The sequence below is a fragment of the Chiloscyllium plagiosum genome, chromosome 26, assembly GCF_004010195.1.
Source record: "Chiloscyllium plagiosum isolate BGI_BamShark_2017 chromosome 26, ASM401019v2, whole genome shotgun sequence".
NCBI classification, from domain to species: domain Eukaryota; kingdom Metazoa; phylum Chordata; class Chondrichthyes; order Orectolobiformes; family Hemiscylliidae; genus Chiloscyllium; species Chiloscyllium plagiosum.
Window position 1 is genome coordinate 48,610,990 of NC_057735.1, and position 23,542 is coordinate 48,634,531.

Genomic DNA, 23,542 nt, shown 5'->3' on the forward strand with positions numbered 1-23,542 from the left:
GACAAGGGAAAAATATTACTAGGCCCCATGACAAAAGTACATAAAATCAGGCTTATCCAAAAAATGCAAAAATCAACTGTCCTTTTAAATCAAATTCCATTTGTTCACTAAACCTCACTTCCAATATTGTTTTAACTGCCCAGTATACAAAACTTTGGTTTGTAAACCATTGCAAGTTTTAACAGTGAAGCAGTCCTCTCCATAAAACTTCCCCCTCCACCTCATCCTTAAAACTTTCATCTTTGACCAAATTCTAGAGAGAAGGCATTTATCAGTTGTGCGCCTGGAAAACACATTAGGGATGTTTTAGCATGTATACAAACCTGTCACCATACAAAGTCTCAATAGCCGATATATCTCCCCAAAATTCAAGGAAACTAAATTCTTATCAGATCCATGTAAACACTGTCTGAAGATAAGGCCTCATTGGTTGGTGACTATAGGAAGATTCCTCCAGGCTGCAGTCATTCACTGGCCAGTAGGTAGCAGCAAATACCTTCTGTATCCTTCTCATGAGGAAAATAGACTGTTCCAGAATAAAGTTAAAAATCACAACACCAGGTTATAGTCCAACAGGTTTAATTGGAAGCACTAACTTTCAGAGCACCGCTCACAACAACCACCTGAAGGAGCAGCGCTCTAAAAGCTAGTGCTTCAATTAAACCAATTGGACTATAACCTGGTGTTGAGATTTTTAAAAATTTTGTACACCCCAGTCCAACACCGGCATCTCCATTGTTCCAGAACAGCAATTCTCTGCAGTTCAAAGATATAACTTGTGTTCTCCAATTCACATACAATTTACATTTTAGCCTATCCTTGCCTTAGAGAATCCTAAATCTTCAATCCTCATCTTCAAAATAAATCCTAACTTTGTGCTATTGAGCTAGCTTTTCACATCATTTTGTATAGAATCATTTGCTCAAGATGTGTCAGCCCATCACCTTGGTGCTGGCTCTTTATAATACTTAAAATATTTCACCCTTGTTCTTCCACTGCAAGTTCTTTCACCAATTCCTTTTTGAAAGGGGAACAGTGAAATCTGCTTCTACCACCTTCCTAAGCACGACCCCAGATCTCTCCAGTAGGTTCTTACATTATCTCCTACTCTTTTCTCAGCGTGTGACTTGTCCCTTCCAGTTCTTAGAGTCACAGCACAGAAGCGGATCCTTCGGTCCAACCAGTCTATGCCAACCATAATCCCAAACAAACTAGGGCTGGTGCAAGCAGGTGAGACATGTTCTGCCTAACATTTATGTACTGATCTAAACGCCTTTTGAACACCTCTGGCAGTTTGTTCCACACTTAAACCACAGTGGTTTAGCTGTTTAAACCTAGATAGCGGTCTTTAAATCTTTGTCCTCACCTTAAAAAGATATCCCCATTCTTGAAGTCCCCCATTCTAGTGGAAAGACATTTACCTTCATGATTTTATAAATCTAAGGTCACCTCTCCACCTTCTGTACCCCAGTGCAAAAAGTGCCAGCTTCTCCTTATAACTCAAACCCTTCATTCCCAGCAACATCCTGGCAAGTCTTTTCTGAATCTCTCCAGTTAATATCCTCCTTACAACTGGACAATCAGAACTGCACACAGTACCCCAGGAAAGGCCTCACCAACATCATGTACAACTTTGAACCACTTAGATTAGATTCCCTACAGTGTGGAAACAGGCCCTTCGGTCCAACAAGTCCACACCGGCCCTCTAGAGAGAAACCCACCCCCCTATTCTTACCCCTGACTAACAACGGACAATTTTTAGCACGGCCAATTCACCTGACCTGCACATCTTTGGACTGTGGGAGGAAACCGATGCAGACATGGGGAGAATGTGCAAACTCCACACAGAAGCACAGAAGTTGCCCGAGGTGGGAATTGAACCTGGGTCCCTGGTGCTGTGAGGCAGTGGTGCTAACTACTGAGCCACCGTGCCGCCCAAACGTTACCATGACATCCCAATTCCTGTACTCAAAAAAGGATGAACTCTTGATCCACTTGACATGAACATTTCATCTTTAATGCTCTTAAAATGCCATGATTCTGAAAGGTTCAACATTTTTACCTATGGGATTTAGCCTATGCCTCTATGGGCTTAGAGTTACAAGGAACAAACCGCTCAAGTGAAATTCTCAGGCTTATTGTGAAGAGGTTGCAAAAATTCCTGAAAAACTATAATGGAGTGAAATACAACTTGCTTTTAATTGCACCACTTCCAAATTAGAATCACAGAGGGAATTGGGCAGGGATTCTTGTGACAATGGACACAAGGAAAAAGTTAAGGAATGGCTGTGCATCAAATAAAAACAATTCTGAAGGAATTTAGGGGTCCTGGAAAATATATTTCAGGACTGGACACAGAGGGTGGAAGAGTGGCCAGTCTTAAAAAATAGAGGATATTAATTTGGATAATTACAGGCCAGATTGACCAGAATCTGGGTTAGGAAAAGCCTAGAGTTCAAGATCAAAATTGCAATGATATAGATACAAACAACAGCAAGGAGGAGCCATCACCAATTTTCAAACACAGACAGTAAAGTTTGACAAATCTATTCTGAAGATGTAACAGGCATAGCAGGTAGATAGTGTAAAGAATGTAATGTACATGAACTTCAAGAAAACCTCAACATCCACGTCCCATAACTCAAATGGCAAGATTAAAAATCAGTGTACAGAACTGGAAGCAGAAATGCAGGCTGGATTTTAAATAAAATTGGTTTCTCCCTTTTAATGATAAAAAGACTTTATATAAAAAACAAAATGGCTCAAAAGCAAGTAGTGGCATGCCACACAGTGACCAGAGTCAGATGAGACCTAGAATGAAGATTTGGATGAAAGCCTAAAGAAAATGCTAAAACTTGCAAACATCAAAAGGAGAGTACCCTAGAAGTGCAAAGTTAGACTTTGCTAACTTCTCGTAAGCACATTAGATATCCAAAAAGGTGGTTAAATCAGCCAAAGTGATAGTCAAAACAAAAAAAAAGTGTTATTGATTTATTAGGATGGTCACTCAGGAGTGCAGTGTAAGTTCAGTAGAATAATACCCAGGTTTAGAGTGGCTAACTTTTATGGACATATTGCCAAGAAAACAACACTTCTTTCCTTAGCCTAAGGAAATCCAAAATATTTCCACAAAGGCAATTTTTATAGATGGACCATAGTGGGCATTCTATTCAGATGCACAGATTGATACAGTCCTGGGCAGAGATGTTGCTGTAAGAAACTACAGAAAGTTTGTGAATGCAGCCAAATCATACAAGCCATTCTTCCAGCCATTGACTCCATTTACACTTCATGCTGCCTTAAAGGCAGTCAACATCAAAAACCTTTCCCCACCATGGTTATAATCTCTGCCCATCTTGTCAGGCAGAAGATAAAAAGGTTAAACATATATTCAAGTACTACTCATTCTCCACTGTTTAGACTTGTGCATGGACCTTCACTTTTAAATTTATGTTGATCTCTCTATCTTCTCTTCAGCCCTAACATTTATAATCCGCACTGTTCCATTACCCTACTGCACTTGTATGGTATAATCTACCTGTATTGCATACAAAACTTATCATACCTAGATACATGTGACAATAAATAAAAGCAAACTAGGGATTGTATTCAAATCCCCAGCATGTGCACGGTTTTTATGTACAGTGACATGGGGTGCAGGTACAATGATTCTTTCAAGATTGGAGTCCTTCTATACTGGAAATTCAGATGACTTTCCAGAATTTCAGAGTAATGAAGAATATAAGGTAGATGACAATTCCATTGCTGAAGACAATGAAAAGAATGGAGAGAATAGGAAACTAGCAGATTAACCCAATATCAAATATGACCATTTAGATGGAAGTCAAACAGAGGAAGTGAAGAAACAACAACAACAAAAAAAATCACACTACTAGGTGATGTCTAAAAGGTTTAAGGGAAATAGGTTAGAGATTTTGATGAGAACAGGCCTGAATCGCAAAATACTATGAGTGTTTAAGTCTTCAGCTTCAAAATTAGGAATGGAAGTTGGATTTCTTTGGAAGTCTCAACCTCAAGAGGGCAGTGGATCCATATTCATGGACAAGTTTCCAAACAACAAGTTTATGGATTTTTTTTGAACACCAGGGAATAAAGGGAAAGAAATCAGGGCAGGAAAATGAAGATGTTCAAGTGTATTCTTAATGAATTTAAGAATTCCCAAGAACCATATGGGTTTATAAAACTATTTTAGTAAAATTAGAGGAGAAAAGCCACACAAGCCAATTTACCAATATCTAGAACCCCTCAGGCTACCCAAAGGTTACCGTACTGACTATTGGGACAGATTTAGGGTTAGGGTATTATCCTCAACAAGGTGAAAGTGAGTACTGCAGATGCTGGAGATGAGAGTCAAGATTAGAGTGGTGCTGGTTCCTTCCTACCTATCTGCTCCACCCTCCTTTCTGACCCATCACCTTCAGTCCCACCTCCATCCATCGCACTCAACTACCTTCCCCCAGCCCCATGCTCCTCCCATTTATCTCTCCACCACCCAGAGGCTCCCAACCTCATTCTTGAAGGGTCTTTGCCCAAAGTGTTGATTTTCCTGCTCCTCGGATGCTGCCTGGCCTGCTGTGCTTTTCCAGCACCATTAATTACATTAGATTACTTCGTGTGGAAACAGGCCCTTTGACCCAACAAGTCCACACCAACCCGCTGAAGCACAACCCACCCATACATTTACCCCTTCACCCAACACTACGGTGAATTTAGCATGGCCAATTCACCTAAGCTGCACATGTTTGGACTGTGGGAGGAAACTGGAGCACCGGAGGAAACCCACGCAGACACGGGGAGAATGTGCAAACTCCACACAGTCAGTCGCCTGAGGTGGGAATTGAACCCGGGTCTCTGGCACTGAGGCAGCAGTGCTAACCACTGTGCCAGCAGTGCTAACCACTGTGCCAGCCACCCAAAGTATGTTGGGGTTCTTGAGTATTATCCTCAGCACCCTGACAATGGAGTTACTGGAGCCAGATGTTGCTGACAAGACTTGGATCATTCATTCCCATTAATACAGTACATTGAATGTGGTAAGTTCAATGTCAGGAAACATCAAAATCAGTCAAGAAAACTTGATATTGGAAGAACACCATTAGGACAGATGCCAACAGCTTAATTAAAATGCAGGCTTTAAAGAAGGCTCTTTAGTGGGAGAGAGGGATTAGATTTCAGGGATAAATACCAGAAACTAGAGACACCTGAAAGCACAGCCTTCAATGAGAGTGGCTAAGTGTGTGAAAGATTTGAAAAAGCATTCAGATTTAAGAGCTGGAAGGAGAATGAAGATGAGAGAACATAGACATGAGCATTTAATATAAGACATGTATGGACCAGAAGCTGATGGGAGTCAGGATGTAGAGGGACATGGCGATGTCTCATATTAGGATGCCAGTGGGTTCATGTGTATGGAGAGAGTGGGAAGTGGACCAGGAGAACAGGGACAGTCAAGCTAGGGGTAACAAACATGAACAGGTGTTTCTGCAGATGGACCAAAGGCCAGAAAGTGATCTCAATGATGGAAGTCTGATAGTAAGGAGAGGGCGAGAAGTTCAACTTCCATTGAACAAGATTCAGATGCAGGAATAATAGTGAGCTTATCGAGTTAAGGGCTCATTATTGCCCAGAGCGTGCACAGTCTTGTACAACATTCAAGCTCTGTTAGGTTGCTAACCAAGGACATCTAGGTACAGTACCTGAGCAAGGTTTGTCCAAGACTAAACTGGACTTGCATCTATGTTCACAATGAAAATAGTTTTGTTTGAAAAAGTAACTCCATATCACAGGGGTTAGAATGACCAACCACAAAGATAATTGCTTAATGGGATTCACCCACCCACAACCTTTCCTGCAGTTTTAAAATTACATACATGGTATGTGGGCATCACTGGCTGGACCAGCCTTTCTTACTGTTCCTAGTTGCCCTTGAGAAAGCAGATTCCTGAAGGGCTTATGCCCGAAACGTCGATTCTCCTGTTCCCTGGATGCTGCCTGACCTGCTGCGCTTTTCCAGCAACACATTTTCAGCTTGAGAAAGCAGTGAGCTGCCTTATGAACCATTACAGTCTGTGCACTGTGGGGAGACCTACAATGCTATTCAGCAGGGAAATCCAGAATCTTGATCTAGCAGTGAAAGAATAGCAACATATTTCCAAGTCAGGATGGTGAGCAGCTTAGAGGAGAACTTGCAGGTAGTGTTCCCATGCATCCTTGTCCCTCTAGATGGGAAGTGGTTATGGGTTTGGAAGGTGCTGTCAGGAGGATTTTTGGTGAATTTCTGCTGTGCATCTTGTAGATAATATATAGCTGCTATGAGCATCGATGGATGCTTGTGGATGTGGTGCCAATCAAGCCTGCTGTGTTCTGGATGGTGTCAAGTTTCTGGAGTATTGGAGCTGTACCCCTCCAGACAAGTGGGGAGTAAGCCATCACACTGATGTGTGCCTTGTAGATGGTGGACAGGCTCTGGGGGAAGTCAGGCTTTGCACAGGCTTCTCAAATCTAGTGAATTACATGCTGCAGGATTCTGATCCTCTGACTGGTTTGTATTGCACTAATTATCTTGCTAGTCCAGATTAGTCACTGGTCAATGTAACAAACCTCTTCTCTGTACACCCCCCACAAGATTTGATCATAGGGGATTTAGCAATGGTAATGCCACTGAATTTCAGGAGAGGTGATGGTTAGATTGAGAGTCACTGTCCAACATGTGTGTGGCAGGAATCTTACATCAACTTGTCAACCTAAGCCTGGATATTGTCCAGGTCTTGCAATTGTGTCACAGACTGAGCAATCACAAGTGGTGAACACCTATGCATCTTTTTACAAAATTGAAAACTTAGGACATTGAAAGTGGCAAAATTAAATAGTGAAACTCTGCAGGTCTGGCAGCATCTAAGAAGAGAAAGCAGAGCTAGCATTTCAAGTTTTTTAGATTAGATTAGATTACTTACAGTGTGGAAACAGGCCCTTCGGCCCAACAAGTCCACACCGACCCGCCGAAGCGTAACCCACCCGTACCGCTACATTTACCCCTTTTACCTAACACTACGGGCAATTTAGCATGGCCAATTCACCTGACCTGCACATCTTTGGACTGTGGGAGGAAACCGGAGCCCCCGGAGGAAACCCACGCAGACACGGGGAGAACGTGCAAACTCCACACAGTCAGTCGCCTGAGTCGGGAATTGAACCCGGGTCTCTGGCGCTGTGAGGCAGCAGTGCTAACCACTGTGCCACCCTCTGTGACCTTCCTTTAGAACAGATATTTAGGAGAGGAACCCAGAGGAGAAAATGTTAAGTGGACAAAAGGGATTGCGATACTAAGTAATGGAAGAAAAAACAGCTCAGTAAGTGATAACCAGAGCGGGTGAAAACAGCTGGCTGTGCTGAAATTATGTCCTCATTCCTGTGGAAGGACTCCTGCCCGAAATGTCGATTTTCCTGCTCCTCAGATGCTGCCTGACCTGCTGTGCTTCTCCAGCACCACTCTAAAGTATGTCATGACAGGGTCTGGCATATAGGCAAGGGATGGGAGGTACAGGTTCATACTAAAATTGTTAAACACAAGTTCTGAAGGCTGTTCGATACATAACAGGGTATTGTTCCTCTACATTAAACTGCACTGAAGCACTGCACCAGTCTGGAGATAGAAACAGTGTGCATGGTGTAGAAGTGGCAGACAATCAGAAACTGTCATTTTGAACAGTCAGAATGTAGTGTTATGCAAAGCATTGTCCAGTCTGTATTTTGTTTCTCCAGTGTCAAGGAGACCACGTTGTGAGCAGTGAATAGTGGACTAGATCGAATGAATTGCAGGTAAATCACTGCTTCACCTGGAAGGTACATCTGCAGCCTTGGATAGTGAGGAGGGAGAATGTAAACAGGCAGCTGTTATTCCTTTGTGACTGCATGGGAAGGTGCCATGTTTGGTGGGGGGGGGGGGGGCAGAAGAGCAGATGTTGAGGGGCGGAGGAGCAAACTAGGGTATCGTGCTCCCTGGTCAGCATTCTGATCCAGAAGAAGTGGAATAGGTTTTGTGGTGGCATCCTTCTGGAAGCAGTAGAATTAGCAGCTTATGATCCTTTGGAGGAGGGTGTTACTAAGATGGAACGGGAGGATAGGGTCCCTCTTGACATTGTTGTGGGAGGTAAGGGGTAAGGGCAGAATTGCAGGAAATGGATTGGATACAACTAGGGGTAAGTGACAAGAAATCTATATCCCTTAGTATATTTTGGCTCAATTCAGTTCTGGTCTCTGGATTATAAAAGTAGATACAGAAATCCTAGAGATGCAAGAAGAAACTGACTGGATAGAGCTTTTGGAATGACTCTCTCATTTCCACTTTTGGAATTGTCCAATGTTGGGGTGTTAAGGTAGTCATTAAGTTAAAGGAGTCAGACCAGGAACTTGCTACCATGGAGCAACTGAGACAGCATCAGATGCATCTAAGGGAAACCACAAAGAGCAAACAAATAGAAAGATACATTAATATAGAGAGTTGAAAGTGATCAATGGCATTTTCCAATCACTGGCTTCTCTGTCTTAAGGGCAGTAGATACATTGGGACATCAACACCTGAAACTTACCCTTCAAGCCATTCTACTTGGAAAATTGTTCTTTTAGTGTTAGAGCATCAACATCTTGAACACCCTCCTTGAAAATACCAAAGTAGTCCTGAGATTCCAAGGTTTGCAATGAGGAAGCAGCAGCATGCCAGCACCTTCAAGGCAATTCAGATGGACAATAATTAATGTATATAGCCCATGAACAAAATTAGTGTTTAGTGACTAGACACCAGCGGATATGTTGGGTTGTACAGATTGAATTTCTGTAAAAGTCAAACTACCTAATTTAAATGAAGCAATTGACAGTGCTGGGAGTTACACTTTGTATTTGGGCAAAACCAACACATTTGGGAGATTTGGCTGACCAGTTCTTTCAACTGATTCTCCATATCAACCTTCCATATTAATTTAGGTTTAAATAATGTCATGTCTGACACTATGAACGGAATATCTTTGCTTTAAAAAAGTCACTAGCCTGAAGAAAAAATCGAAGAAAGGTATTCTATTGTCTTTCATTTCTCATACTGCTGCGGCTGTGTTAGACAGGCTGTCTTTGTTCAAATTCAAACAGTTAAGGCTCGAGTGACTTAGAAAACATTACTAGGACTGTGTGGATTTGGCAACTATGCATTTGATGAGAATTCCTCCATCTGTTTGTCTGGGGGAAGAGTTGGATTTTTCCCTCAAAAATGAATGGAACATGTAACAATTGTATCAAGTTACACTTGCAATGCAATTCTGAACTATAGCTTGTTATCCTCCCCTTACATTCCATACAACCAGTAATCAAGCTTGAGGGAAACCCATGCAAAACCAGAATTACTTTATTTCTGGTCAAGAGTATAATTGTTTGAATGTTTGAAATCAGTTGCTCAACGGTGTGCGTTGTTGCAACTTGAAACTACTTGGATTTTGCACAACTTGACTGGGTGAGAGAGAGTCACAGTTTCTACAGGCATGTCATAGTATTAACAGCTTATTCAGGCTCTTAACACTGCTCGTGTAGGAATGAAAACAAGCTCAGGAGAACACGCATCAGGACACATTACCAGAATATATTTGACAGTTGATAGCTTCTCAATGCCACTCATTACTACAACAGTCTGCATGGTTGAATCATTTATGCAGAGACATGGCTTATGTTCAACCACCATGTACCTATTCCAAGAATAAATTGGTAGATGTTGCTTTTTTGTCACATCTTCAGGGAACAGAAACTTTGCAAAGCCATTTGTCTCAGGGATCAAAAATGTAATAACATACTTACAAAATGGAGATTGACACTAAACTGAACTATTAACAGTCACTATTACACTATGTAGCATCTCTAAATACTAACAAATCACCATAAGCCTTTTCCAATTATGTTACTCAAGGCCAGCTTTGTGGAAGCTGTTGAACACACGAGAGCCATTTGACCTAAACAAGTTTATGCTCCAGAGGAGCTCCCTCAACTTAAATAGAAAACAAAGGATATTTTATCAAAAAACTGAAGACACTGGATGTTAGAGGGTGTGAGCTCTAACAACATTCCAACAAGTCTTGTCCCAGACCTGCTGCTCCTCTGGCCAATCTGTTCTAGTACAGCTACAGCACTAGCAACTCCCCAACATTTTAAAAACAAAATAACCCAGGTTTGTCTGGTCCACAAAACTATAAACAAATCCAACCCAGCTAATTATCACAATCAATCAGTCTGCACTGTTAAAGTGATGAAGTTGTCATCAACACTGCTATCGAGTGTCACTTACAAAGGACCACATTTGATTGAACGTGGCTTTGAGGAGCCCAATAAAACTCTAGTCAATGAGAATTGGGGAAAATTCAGCTGGAGTCACACCTGGTATGGAAAGATAGTTGCAGTCAGTCATCTCAGCTCAAGGAGAATTCTGCAGGGATTCTTCAGGGTAGTGTCTTAGCTTGAACCATCTTCAGCCACTGATGGATTGCCCGCCAGAAGCAGAAATGTTTGATGACTGTCTAATATTCAGCACCATTCACGACTCTGCAGATGCAGCATTTGGACATGGACCATCGCAATAAGTCTTGGCCTGACCAGCGTAAATACATTTATGGTCCACAAATGCCAGGCAATGATCATCTTTCACAAGAAACAGTCTAACCATTCCACCTTGATATTCAATGTCATTACCATCACTGAAGCTCTCACCTACATCTTGGGTGTTCTCATTGATGAGAACCTGAACTAAACTAGGCATGATAATACTGAGGTTACAACAGCAGATCAGAGGTTAGGAATTCCATGGTATGTAACCCACCTGCATCTCCAACATCTGTCTACCATCTACAAGGCACAAGTCAGGAATGTGCTGGAATACTCAACTTGCCTGGATGAATGCAGCTCCAACAACAGAAGCTGGATTCCTTCCAAAACAGATCAGCCCACTCATTTGACACCCCATCCAATGCTTTCAATATGGGTGAAGGGAGTCAATGCACAGTGGCAGCAACATTTCCCACCAAGTTGCACTGCAAAAACTCACCAAGGCTCCAACACCCAAGCCTGCAACTGCTGCTAGATGAAAGGCAGGTGTATAGGAGAAGCTACCAGCTGAGGTTTCCTTTCCAAACCACACCATTCTGACTTGGAATCGCACCACTTTTGCTGCTGCATCAAGATCATGGAACTTGTTCCGTAACAGCCTTATGGGTGGCCCCACACCCCAAACATTGGATTGGTTGAAAACAGTGACCCTGCATCACCTTGCCAGGACAATTAGGAACAGACAATAAATCTACTCTTCGTCTAAAGTGTATATATTTAATCATGAATTTCACATCCTAAATATATTTGGGCGGCACGGTGGCACAGTGGTTAGCACTGCTGCCTCACAGCACCAGAGACCCGGGTTCAATTCCCGCCTCAGGCGACTGACTGTGTGGAGTTTGCACGTTCTCCCCGTGTCTGGTAGTGTTAGGTAAGGGGTAAATGTAGGGGTATGGGTGGGTTTCGCTTCGGCGGGTCGGTGTGGACTTATTGGGCCGAAGGGCCTGTTTCCACACTGTAATGTAATCTAATCTAATATTAAAACAAATATTTCTTCCAATTGCAATCTCAGGTTCTCAGCAAGTTTAACTTCCCTTCTTCTAAACTCTATCCCCTTGAAAATTAATCTTTTATTTGCTACTTTTTAAAAAAGGCTTGTTAAACCTACATTGAAACTTCTAATCTATACACCTATCTGCCTGGGTCCCTTTGTTCCCTTACCATGTTTTTACTCTTTTCCCAGTCTACAGTATCTTTACTCTTCCAAAGAAAATGCACCACCTCTTACGTTGGAATTCAATTCCAAGTGACACCTCTTCCACTTTATTAATATCTACACAATTTTGCTCATGTAAACTGGGATTTGTGGGTAATGCCAACACAAGTAGTTTTTTCTGCTGATAACAGTCTTTGATACAAGATGACTTATGCCCAGTACCAACTACAGTGGAACACTGGCTGAAAAATATCAATTACAGTTTATATTGTGGTATTGAGTGAGCCCCAGAGTGTATCACTTCAGTTTACAGTCCCCATCTTTTCAACCTGTACTCAAAACTACTTTTGTTGCAAACAGGGCATGTGCCAAATAAAAAAAAACCGAAGCACTTGCAAAAATGCAAAGTTACCAAGTTTTTATGAATCCATACCTTGGTCCTATTATCTCCCACCTTTGAACTTTAGTTCATCCGAATTATGCATGATCTGTATTTGTAATGTGCAATGCCCTGGAAGGTGTTCCTACATGTACCGACCTGGTTAATGATCAACCTCGTAATGCGAGATTTAATACGGTTTTAACATTGCAACCAAGATCACTTAAGCTCAAGTCAGAAATTTACAGTTACTGAACATCAATCTTTAAATTATCCATAGGATGGAGGGGGAAGGGGTAGTGAGGGAAATAATATCACGACTTAGAATCCAGAATACCAGACTAACATCAAGCTGGAATCAAATTTGAATTCACTAAAAATCTGCAATTAAAAATGTTGGTTAGAATGGTGACCATGTAAATACTGTAGATAGTCAAAAACCTATGATCATGGATGTTCTTTAGGGAAGGACATCACCCATCCTGAAGGGCTCATGCCCGAAACGTCGATTCTCCTGCTCCTTGGATGCTGCCTGACCTGCTGCGCTTTTCCAGCAACACATTTTCAGCTCTGATCGCCAGTATCTGCAGTCCTCACTTTCTCCAAGGACATCACCCATACCTGGATAATATCACTGGACTTAGAATCCAGAATACCAGACTAACATCAAGCTGGAATCAAATTTGAATTCACTAAAAATCTGCAATTAAAAATGTTGGTTAGAATGGTGACCATGTAAATACTGTAGGTAGTCAAAAGCCTATGATCATGGATGTTCTTTAGGGAAGGACATCACCCACCCTGAAGGGCTCATGCCCGAAACGTCGATTCTCCTGCTCCTTGGATGCTGCCTTTTCCAGCAACACATTTTCAGCTCTGATCGCCAGCGTCTGCAGTCCTCACTTTCTCCAAGGACATCACCCATACCTGGTCTGGCCTACATGTGACTTCAAGCCACAAAATGTTTGACTCTTAACTGTACTCTGGGCAATAAATACTGGTCTAGCCAACAAGACCTACATCCCATGAATGAAAGGATGACCTTTCACTTGGTGAATTTTACAGTATACATGCCTTGTCATAGCCATTGAGGCCAAAACATTGTAGGAATACAAAAATTGCTGGAGAAACTCAGGTCTGACAGCATTGGTGAAAACAAAACAATTAGCGTTGAGTCCAGCAACTGAGTAGGACTAGCTATTTAAATAGTGATCTCAAGAGCAGGTCAGAGTCTGGGAATCCTACAATGATTAACTCACCTCCTGATTCCCTAAATCCTGTCCACCATCTATGTGGAAGTCAGGAGTGTGATGGAATACTCTGGAGGAGAAAGTGAGGTCTGCAGATGCTGGAGATCAAATTAACTCACCTCCTGATTCCCTAAATCCTGTCCACCATCTATGTGGAAGTCAGGAGTGTGATGGAATACTCTCCCACTTGCCTGGATGGGTGCAGCTCCAACACAAGCAGCTTGACACTCTCCAGGACAAAGATCAAATGGTACTACATCTGGGCCCTCCACCACTGACTCTCAGTAGCAGTGGTGTGTACCATTTAAGATGCAATGCAGAAAGTTGCCAAAACTGCTGAGACATCATGATCATGCCATCGAGATGAACAAGGGTAGAAGAAGTCTGGGAACACCACCACCTGCAAGTTCAAAGCCACTCACCATCCTGAGTTGGAAATACATCACTGCTCCTTCACTGTCAGTGGGTCAAAATCCTGGAATCCTGTCTCAAAGGCATTGTGGGTTAACCCACAGCAGACAGACTGCAGCAGTTCAAGACAGCAGCTGACCACCACCTTCTCAAGGGCAACTAGGATTGGACAATGAATGACTTCTGATCCCACACAAATTCACTTCACATCAAAATTCCAGGTAACTTAATCTTTTCATTTTAAAAACTTTGTGCCTAGTATCATTTGATATAGCAGCATGTTGCAGGCCAAAATATCAGATATCCAATATCCAGAGCATAATAACTTCAGCTGGGATCTGGCAAAGCTCCATGTAACTGAAGGATAGTTTCTCGTCTTTGATATTTTGGGCCCATGATAAAGTGTAAGAGATTGTTAAAAAAAACTTACGAGAAATCTGGGACAGAGGGAACTGTGACTTCAATAATGGCATGATCCCACAACACTAGGGAAGAACATACTGTTCTACTGGGCAACTTTATGGTCTCAAAAACAGTTATTTCATTACTACCCTTGTTCATCCCATCCATACCACCGTTCTACAAGTTGATTAATTCTGAAAGGCCGTAACAGGTTGGAGATGAAACTCAATGCTGTCAATTCTATTCTTACTGTTTGATTTATCTGCCTTCTTCACAGGATCATATTGGGCCTCCAGCCTGACCCACTACTGACTAACCCCTCAATATTGGTAAGGCAGCACACTTAACATTTTATAAATATTATATTCAAGCCTAAGGGACTCTAAATTAAAAAAAAAAATCAGACAAACTGTTGGTTGATAGAAAAACAATATGCAGGAATGGAAGGTTTGAATTCTAAAAATAGGCTGGATATTCTGGGACTTTTTCCCCTACTGGAGCATATGAGGTTGAGGGGTGACTTGAAAGGTTTATAAAATAAAAAAGGGCATAGATAAAAGTAAATAGCAAAGGTCAGTTCCCTGGGGTGGAGAATTCAAAACCAGGGAGCATACTTTTGAGGAGAAATTTTTACAGAGGGCATGAGGGATAACATTTGCTTTTAGAAAAAGCAGTGTGGAATAAACTGCTAAAGGAAGTGGTGGACGCAGGTACAGTTACAACATTGAAAAAGACATTTGGATAAGTAAACAAATAGGAAAGGTTGTGGGAGTCTGGGCCAAATGCATACAAGTGGGACTCATTTACTCTGGGAACATGGTTGGTTTGGACCAGATGGACCGAGGGGTCTGTTTCCATGCTGTTTAGCTGCCTATAAATGCAACAAATCATTGGATTCCTAGGACTACAGATCAACCTTTATAATGCCAGGAAAAGATTGATAAAGTCACTGCTTGTCCCATTCCCACACTCCAATTTCTTATTCATTCTGACAGCATGGATACACCCTCCACAGTCACCACCCCAATTCACTTCACACAGCTCCAGTTATTACAGCAATGGAGGGATTCCAGGCAAGGTTTCCTTTTGAAATCCTTAACAGGGCTAAATAGAGTCAATTGCAAAACTTCATTTGGGCTCCGATCGGTTGGCCAATCAAAGCGCTCAGCCAATTGGGACGTTGCCACACCACACAACTGAGCTTTTGGGAAATGTCTTGGCCGTTATAGATGACAAAGACCACAAATGTAACAATGGATTTCCTGCACTGGACTGTGCATTCCACAGAGCAGAACAGCCTTCACTTCAGTTAAAGTTGTGTTACCATTAAAAAAATAGATTTTCAAAAACAAGCAACCCAAGTGCTTTATTCTATCATTCCTGCCTCCAATACAGGACTACTTCTAAAATGCAGCCCAGAATTTTCCAAAACTACATCCTTACTTCATACACACTAATCCATCCTTAAAAGCTACCTTTTAGTCATCCCACAACAGCTTTGGCTCAGTGCCAATTTTTGTCTGCTCATCCACCCGGTGAAGAACCTCAGGTCGTGTTACTACATTGAAAAATGGTACAATATGCACAGGGTTCAATCATCTACAGATTGTGTCAATACAAAACCATCAGCAACTTCCTCAGAAACAGACATCCCACCACACATTTTAAACTCACCAACAAGTGCTTTGGGCTCTCATTAAAAGGAGCAAGTGTATGTCAGACGGACAAACTTCAGAGAGCCAACTAATCTAAGCTGGGAGATATGGGGCTAACACTTATTAAAAAGATAACAGTACTGTTACCATGAGCTTTACACAGGCTGATGGATTACTAGCATGAAGACACCGCTGACTGAGCTGAAAAAACAGGAATTGTATATATAAACATGGATTTATGACCACTGACATCTCACCCTTACATTATAAGGTGCCAAATAGAACAGTGATAAAATGTTACTTCAAGAATGCTTATAAAGTTAATCACATGATGAGAGCCATCTAGATTATCACAATTTTGATATTCGTGCTAATAGGACTACTTATTAATTTCACCCACTCAGTAGTAAAACTATCCTGCTTTCAAATGAGTTAAACTACATTCACTTTGAACAAAAAGCAGACACTACAAAAAGTACACATTAAGGAAGCAATGGAGTTTCACACCCCGTAAAGAGACACAGTTAAGGCCTCAACTGAGCAGGCAAGACATTAAAAACAGGCAGAACTAAACCTAATCTTGGCATCACCACTCAGAAGAAATGTGAGCAATTTAACAGAAGAAACAAACTTTGAAAAGTTATGAAGGGAATTAAAATTACATTGCTATTGAACTTTAAAATGTTTGACTCAATACATAAAAACTTACTTCAAACATAATCTTGTACCACATCTCCTTAACACAGCACAATTATTGGATGCAAAAAAATCACAATTTTTAAACATTAGTTTCATAACAGGCTTTTCTTTGTGAAAATAAACATGACTAACATTAGAAGCTCAGAATTTGAAAGTGAGAGCTTGTTAAATAATAGAAAGATTGCATCACATTACTTCAGCAACCTAAAAACACCACAAATCTCAAGCATCAAAAAATACCTAAAAACAGAAGATGCACAACTGAAGCCCCACCAAGAAACCAACCCCCCTGGCGTACTGTGTTCCACAGACACAACTACTACTTAATCACCAACTCTAACCTTATTGTACAGAGAGGAAACACAATTTCTTCAATAGGCCTAATTTAAAGCCTCTTTATAGACAGTCTCACCTGCTAGCAATGGGAGCAGCTGCAACCTATTAAAAAGGAAATTGGCCATTAATGGTTTTCAGAAAAGTGATCAACCTGGCAATTTCTTGAGATACAGTTGTAGTGTCCCTACTTCTGGGTGAAGTACATTTGAGTTCAAATCCTAATTTCCTTCAAAGTGTGGTATTAGAATATTGATTATAATACCACGTGGCTGATTTAGATACAAACTGTTCAGTTTGAAAGTTTGTTCTGACCTGATGAAGGGTTACTGGACTTGAAGCTCTGTTTTCCCTACAGATGCAGCCAGACCTGTTGTATTTCTCCACCATTTTTTGTTTCAGACTTCCAGGACTTTCAGTTCTTTCATTTGTTTTAGAGATTGATAGCTTGTTTATGTTTCCTTCTTTAGGTCCCTTGCAGTTAGAATCAGGTGAATTCATAATGGACAACAAGGAGATGGCAGACCAGTTGAACAAATACTTTGGATCTGTCTTCGCTGAGGAGCACACAAATAATCTTCAGAAAATGTTCGGGGACAGAGGGTGAAGTATGAAGGAGGAACTAAATGAAATCCTTTTTAGGCAGGAAATGGCATTGGGGAAATTGATGGGATTAAAACCCAATGAGTCCCAAGGGCTTGATGCTCTACTTTCCAGTATACTTAAGGAAGTGGACCTAGAAGTAGCAGATGCATTGGTGATCATTTTCCAGGATTCTGTAGACACTGGAAGAGTTCAGATGGATTGGAGGATAATGTAACCCCACCCTTTAAAAAAGGAGGGAGAGAGAAAATGGGGAATTATAGGCTGGTTAGCCTGACATCAGTGGTGGGGTAAATGTCAATCATTAAGGATGTAACAACAGAGCATTTGGAAAGCGGTGACAGATTCGGGCCAAGTCAGCATGGGTTCGCCAAAGGGATATCATGCTTGACAAATATTTCAGAATGTTTTGAGGATGTGACCAGTAGAGAGGACAAGGGTGAATCAGCAGAAGATGTGTATCTGGACTTTCAAAAGGCTTTTGACAAGGTTCCACACAAGAGATTAGTAAAGCTCATGGTAACTGAGGTAATGTATTGACATGGATAGGGAACTGGTTGGCAGTCAGGAAGCAGAGTGGCAGGCAGTGACGTGTGGGGCACAGCAAGGTTCACTGCTGGGACCCCAACTGTTCATAATATACATTAACGATTTAGATGAAGGAATTGAATGCCATATCTCCAAATTTGCAGACGACCCTCAGCTGGGTGGCAGTGTGTGTTATGAGGAGGATGCTATGGGACTGCAGGGTGACTTGGACAGACTGGCTGAGTGGGCAAATATTTGACCAGTGCAATATAATGTTGATACATTTTGAAGGGTTTGAGCGATAGGAAGAGGCTAAATAGGCTGGGGCTGTTTTCCTGGAGTGTTGGAGGCTTAGGGGTGACCTTATAGAGTTTTATAAACTCATGAGGAGCATACATTGGATAAATAGACAAAGTCTCTTCCCTGAGTTGGGGGAGTCCAGAACTAGAGGGCATAGGTTTAGGATGAGAGTGGAAAGATACAAAAGAGACATAATGGGCAACGTTTTCATGCAAATGATGGTGTGTGTACGGAATGAGCTACCAGAGGAAGTGGTGGAGGCTGGTACAATTACAATATTTAATCGGCATCTGAATGGGTATATGAATAGGAAGAGTTTAAAGGCATATGGGCCAAGTGCTCGCAGATGGGACTAGATTAATTTAGGATATTTGATCGGCATGGACGAGTTGGACCAATACTCCATGACTCTAAATGTGAGGTTATTCACTTCGATCACAAAAGTAGATTAGTATCTAAATGGTGGCAAGTTAGAGAAAGGTGAGGTGTAATGAGACCGGGGTGTCATGGAATCTGAAGGTTGGCATGTAGGTGCAGCAGGCAGTGAAGAAAGTGAATGACATGCTTCATAGTGAGAGGATCTGAGTATCGGAACAGGGATATCTTACTGCAGTTATACGGGGCCTTGGTGAGGTCACATCTTGAGTATTGTGTGCTGTTGTGGTCTCCTAGTCTGAGGAAAGATATTCTGGTTATTGAGGGAGTCCAGCGAAGGTTCTCCAGACTGATTCCTGGGATGGCAGGACTGACATATGATGAAAGATGGTTGGACTGAGCTTGTATTCGCTGGACTTTAGAAGAATGAGCTGGAATCTCATAGAAACATGTAAAATCCTGATGGGACTGAGCAGGCTTGATGCAGGAAGAATGTTCCCAATGATGGGAAGTCCAGGACTAGGGGTCACAGTCTAAGAATAAGAGGCAAACCATTCGGACTGAGATGAGGAAGAATTTCTTCCCTCAGAGAGTTGTGAACCTGTGGAATTCTCTCCCACAGGAAGCTGATGGGGCCAGTTCATAGATAAATTCAAGAGGGAGCGGGGCATGGGCCTTGCAGCTATAGGGATCAAGGGGTACGGGGGAGGGCGGGAGTGGGTTACTGAAATTGCATGATCAGCCACGATTGTATTGAATGGTGGTGCAGGCTTGAAGGGCTGAATGGCCTATTCCTGCACCTATTTTCTGTTTCTATGTTCCTTCTTGAGCCTCTATGGCACAGTGGTATTATCTCTACCTCTGAGGTAGAAGGTCCAGCTTCAAGTCCCATCTGTTTTAGAGGTAGTAGTATCTCTGAACAAGTTGATTAGAGAATATTTGTTTTGTTATTTTCCTCTCCTGTGGCGGGGTAATGGGATAGATCCCATTGATAATCATCAGCCTTGAGGTAGCCATTTCTCTTTCAGTGCAGGTAGTGAGTGCTGATAGATTATGTCCAGAATGCATCTTAGCATTAATCTGTTGTGACACAAGACTTCAGGTTCCTGGATCTGTACATGGTCTAGAAAGTGTCATTCATAGAATAATACTTCATGGAGGAAGCCTTCAGCTCACGTGCCAGTGCTGATACTTCTTGGACGATACCCAGAATGGAAAACTTTGATTGATTTCTCTTACCGTGCTCTGAAGTTGGTTAATAGTCCTTCACTCAAAGACAATGTTCCATTTTGTTCTGCACCTTCACCTTTCCAAACGTTTTTAATCCTCTAACGTTATAGTCATGGGGATATACAGCATGGAAACAGACTCTTCAGTCTAACTCGTCTATGCCGACCAGATATCCTAACTAATCTAGTTCCATTTGCCAGTACTTGGCCCATATCCCTCTAAACCATTCCTATTCATATACCCATCCAGATGCCTTTTAAATGGACGTAAGTTTTCTCGCTGAGCTGGAAGGTTCATTTTCAGACCTTTCGCCACCATACTAGGTAACATCATCAGTGAGCCTCTGGTGAAGTACTGGTGTTAGTGACCCACTGTCTATTTCTGTGAGGAACGTGGGTCACTAAACCCAGTGCTTCACTGGAGGCTCACTGATGATGTTACCTAGCATAGTGACGAAAGGTCCGAAAATGAACCTTCCAGCTCAGTGAGCAAACCTACATCCAGAACCTCAACCTGAGCTACAAATCTTCTTAAAACTCGCCTTTTAAATGTTGTAATTGCACCGGCCTCCATCACTTCCTCTGGCAGCTCAGTCCATACACACATCACCCTCTGCGTGAAAAAGTTACCCCTCAGGTCCATTTTAAGTCTGTCTTTAAAGTGTTTAATTTTATCCACTTCTATCACTTTCTGTCACCTATACGAAAAAGTTGCCCCTCAGGTCCCTTTTAAGTCTTTCCCCTCTCACCTTAAATCTATGCCCTCTAGTTTTGGACTTCCTCACCCTGGGGAAAATACTGGGGAAAAGACCTTGTCTATTCACCCTATCCATGCCCCTCATGATTTTATAAACCTCTATAAGGTACCCCTCAGTATCCAATGCTCCAGGAAAATAACCCCAGTCCATTCAGCCTCTCCCTGTAGCTCAAACCTTCCAACCCTAGCAAGATCCTTGTAAATCTTTTTGTACCCTTTCAAGTTTAACAGCAACTTTTCTATAGCAGGGAGACCAGAACTGAATGCAGTATTCTAAAAGGGGCCTAGCCAGTGTCCTGTACAACCCCAACTCCTACACTCAAAGCACTGACCAATAAAGGCAGATGTACTAAATGCCTTCTTCACTATCCTGTCAACCTGCGACTCCACCTTCAAGGAGCTATGAACCTGCACCCCCAAGTTCTCTTTGTTCGGCAACACTCCCCAGGATCCTGCTGTTATGTGTATAAGTCCTTCCTCCTGATTTGCCTTTCCAAAGGTTGCAAGATACTTAACAATCCATTCAGTGTTCTGTGTAGCAGCGGATTTCTTCATGTAACATTTTATTGTATGAAGCACTAGTGTTATTCCTTGTCTTCAGCAATGCCACATTTCCAAGTGGGAGAATGGAACAGGGTAAATAAGGCTCTTTCAGAAGGTCGGTAGAGACATTGGGAGAAGTCTCTTTTTCAAGGATATATTTCCCTCTCCCTTTGAGAGTAATGATGAGCTAATCTATTGACGGGTAGGCACTGACAGGCAAACTGTCCGTAAGAGTGAACTTGCTTTTACGTCTGGCTTTTTTTTCTGTTCTTGAGCCATTTCAAAGATCTGTGTAGTAGGAGTAGTCACAGTATGACGTAGAACAACTCAGCTGCACATGCAAGAACTCACAGACATCAAGGAGATAAGTAGATCTGCAGGATGTTGTTGGTTCAGGGATAGGACAGAACGGGACACCCAGGGAGAATGTTTTCGTTTGTTCTTCACATAATGACTCAGTGCTCTGCTGGAGTGTTCTTTTATTTGTACAAGTCTCTTCAGTTAGAACCCACAAGAACTGTACAAGAACTACAAATCGAGGCAGGACTGACATAAACCATGACTCAATTATGCGCGATGTGTTGGCAGCATCTGTGTTCTTCAGTGAAAATGAAATTGCTGTCATTCGCAGTGTTTTGAGAAATGGGATTTTTCTTGAACCTTCCTCTTCTCTTATGACCATGTGATGTTATTTATTCCACGTTTTATAACTGTTTGAAGTAAATCTAAATATCTCATGCGGCCATGCAGCATGGAACAGACCCTTCGGTCCGACTCGTCCATGTCGTCCAAGTTTCCCAGATTAAACTAGTCCCATTTGCCTGCATTTTGTTCATACCCCTCTAAATCCTTCCTATTCATATATCTATCCAAATGACTCTTAAATGTTGAAACTGGACCTGCACTTACTACTTCTTTTGGCAGTTCATTCCACAAATGAACCATCCTCTGTGTGAAAACATTGCCCTTCAGGTCCCTTTTAAGTCATTCGCCTCTCACCTTAAACCTAGGATCCCTAGTTTTGGACTCCTTTATCCTAGGAAAAAAGACTTTGTTTCTTACCTTATCTATACTCCTCATGATTGTATAAACCTCAGTAAGGTCACCCCTCAACCTCCTACACTCCCGTGAAAATGTCCCAGCTCATCTAGCCTCTCCTGAGAACTCAAACCCTACAATCCCAGTACCACACTTGTAAGTTTTTTTTCTGAACTCACTCCAATTTAATAATATCCTTTTTCGAGCAGGCTGACTAGAACTGTACAGAGTACACCAAAAGTGGCCTCACCATTTTCCTGTGTAACCCCAACATAATGGACCAACCCCCAAACTCAATACTCTAAACAAAGAAGGCAAGCGTTCCAAACGTTCTCTTTAACCACATTGTCTACCTGATGCTACTTTTAATGAACTATGTACCTGAATCCCTAGATCTCACTGTTTGACAACACTACCGGGGTCCTACCATTAACTGTGAGGCTACTGCCCTTATTCATCTTACCAAAGTCCAGCACCTCACATCCATCTAAATTAAACTCATCTGCAACTCCACAACTCATTTGGCCCAATTGATCAACATCGCTTTGCAATTTTAGGTATATATATTTTTTGAAAATTCACATCATAGTGCACTTGAAGTGTCAAGATGAGTTACACATGTACTTGATTGGCTTCTATGTTATAGCCATCCAATTTTTTTTTAAAGAATGTTGAACTGGTGCTGATTGGTTCTGATTTACAGAACTGTGAGGAAAGCCATCATTGGTGAATCAGGAAATTGTTACCAATAAACAACGAAGGAGAGAAGGAGACTAGCAGTGAGATTGCTCAGAATATTTTTGTCACCATTAATCCTTCTCATTAATCCAAAGATAGAACATTTAAATACAATCAACGCGTATAAATTCCATTGTCAATGGCAAAATTCAATCTGCACGTTACCACAAGAAGAGGCTATCATTCATTGAATTGGGTGGTAAGACAAACCAGGGCAGGACTTATAATCTTAATAATAGGGTCCTGGGGAGTGTTGCCAAACAAATAAACCTTGGGGTTCAGGTTCATAGTTCCTTGAAGGTGGGGTCACAGGTAGACAGGATAGTAAAGAAATTTGGCCTTTATTGGTCAGCGCATTGAGTATCGGAGTTGGAATGTCATGCTAGGGTTGTACTGGACATTGTTGAGGCCACTTTTAGAGTACTGTGTACAGTTCTGGTCACCCTGCTGTGGGAAGGATATCATTAAATTTGTATGCTTACCTTTGTTG

At 41.9% G+C, this 23,542-nt stretch overlaps 1 long non-coding RNA gene across 1 annotated transcript in view; it reads right to left on the reverse strand.

Annotated features, from left to right (window-relative positions):
• Positions 1-16,928, reverse strand: part of LOC122562999 — a 36,933-nt gene extending 20,005 nt beyond the window's left edge. Inside the window, exon 1 of the long non-coding RNA XR_006315465.1 lies at positions 16,849-16,928. This is a non-coding gene — a long non-coding RNA (uncharacterized LOC122562999). The remainder of the gene's footprint in view (positions 1-16,848) is intronic.
• Between the last annotated feature and the right edge of the window lie 6,614 nt (positions 16,929-23,542).